This window comes from Pygoscelis adeliae, unplaced genomic scaffold (genome assembly GCF_000699105.1).
Source record: "Pygoscelis adeliae isolate BGI_AS28 unplaced genomic scaffold, ASM69910v1 Scaffold233, whole genome shotgun sequence".
In the NCBI taxonomy this organism is placed as follows: Eukaryota; Metazoa; Chordata; class Aves; order Sphenisciformes; family Spheniscidae; genus Pygoscelis; species Pygoscelis adeliae.
Window position 1 is genome coordinate 1,146,613 of NW_008824421.1, and position 2,189 is coordinate 1,148,801.

Below are 2,189 nucleotides of genomic sequence, written 5' to 3' on the forward strand. Positions count from 1 at the left end.
AAACTTTACAGGGTTATGCAGCGCATTGAGGTGACCATCCTCCCGTTTGACAACCCACGTACATCTGGGGAGTGACTCTGTCACCCAGCTACGTTCCCACCGCATGGTACGATGGAGAAGGAGGGAAGGCGTGTTGTGGTGTGCGAGCTGGGATGCAGCTGTGATGGGAACCAAGAGGCGTCCTGTGAGGTGTCATACTTCTGACGTCGAAGGCGGCACCAGCAGGCTTTCCTCATCTTATGACCCAGCGTGATGCTATCCTTCAGAAAACTGAGAAAACAGAGGAGTGAAATGGAGTAGAAAAACCAAGCTTCATGTGTTTACCAGAGATCCTCAATAATGCGATGGCACGAGTTACACAGGTCAATGTAGTTCAGATGTGATGTGGTAAAATAAAGTAAGACGCTGGCACAGTGGCTACAAGGAAAGAAGTGAGGGGGTTTTTGCAGCTTGTTCCGTTCCATAGCATCTCTGCTTATTAAATTGTTATTATGATACGCTGCTGAATTGTTTCTGGAACATGCTGACATGCCTAGTAAAAACAGTTGTTATGGAATTATGTTTTGCTCAGTGTATCTGAAATTTTACTATCTTGTGGAGTTTTGGACGACATTAATTGTATCTTTATGCCACAGTGAAAGATAATTCCATATCCCCGTTTTGTTGTTAATGCAGAATGTTCTGTGATAATATAATATTATTATGCCTGAACCTGATGTTGCGATGGCTTAAAATAACCTTCAGGGCAGTTCGGTTGTGTGAAATGAAACTGGGACAATTCCTGCAAACTCAAGTGGGACTGCGGATCTATTAGTTTTGGCAGCAATAAAGTAGTCGACATAAGGAAGATCCTTTTAAAAGCTGAATAATTATTTTTCCTAGTTTGACAAAAAAATGAAAGAAAAATATTTTAAGATTTTTTTCTTTACATTTTCACTACTAGCAGAATTTGAAAAATAAGAAAGGATAGCTGTATATGCTTTCAGCAGATGAGTTGGAATTACATTTCTATATATGCTGCCTACAAACAGAGATACAAGATCAATTTTCTTTTCTGGAGTTTCTTCCTCTTCCTTCAGTGTATCAAGTGAAACTTTATTATCATTGCGTAGTTATTTCAAAAGAGTGTTCTTTTACCTGACTGTCTGGACACCTAGCGTCATCTGATGCCTAATCATTGCCCCACCTTGTCCTAATTGCTTTTGTTTTGCTCATGCTCATTTTCTCCTAATCAAGAGATAAAAGACTGGGTTTTGAAATTATTTAAGGTGACTGGATTTTGCTGGCTTGTACAGACCAATGGAAAAATTCAAGTCCGAGCTCACGGAGATAAGTTTCTACATCAACATCTATATTTAGGCATATAAATAAGTGGCCTGTTTTTTCTAGAACATCTGCACTTTGTTATTTTGTCAACACACATGTATCTGTCTGCTGTCCCAGTTCACAAGAAGTTTTCACCACTGACATTTTAAAGCACTTCTCTGTCCAAGGCAAGCATCTGTTGACAAAAGTACATAAACTAACATGTCTTTAGAGAGCTCATCTTAAAAAAAAACCCAACCCAAACCACATTTCAGAAGTCACCAAAAAAGTACTCTTAGCAGGTCCAGCTGCAATGAAACATAAACCACATTAGTTTTTTCTGACAACTGTGTTAGAAGAGGGCTATAAAGAGCACAACTTGTCATTCCAGTTTTGACAGATTTTAATAAACTGTGAGCTGTCACAGGCGCAGTTTCAACAGAAGAAGGGGTGACACACAGGTTACACACAGCCTACTAGGACTCATTTTCTTGCCTTTTGTTCTAGTTGATGGCTGCCAAAGTAACCTCTTAAGGTAAAGCCACCACTCTCCTGCAGTAACATGCTACAAGGAGGTGGGGCGCCAAGAGAAGTGCCAAGTATCCCCACATCCACTACGAAGTCCTCGGAGCTGCTCCCCGAGTTATAGAGCCGGCGGAGCTGCCCAACCCCTCAGGACCGGCCGCTGCAGGCGTCGTGACAGGAAAGGCTTCCTAATCCCGCACCCTGTGAAGGCCTGAAGGGACTGACCCAGAGTCGGACCCAGAGGATGCCGCGCGGGGGCCTGGCTTGCGAGCCCCCCAGCTCCGAGGCCCGGGCCGGGCAGAAAGCAGTCCAGGGAAGCCCGGCTCGGGGCGCGGGGGCTGGGCAGCTCCCTCCTGCGA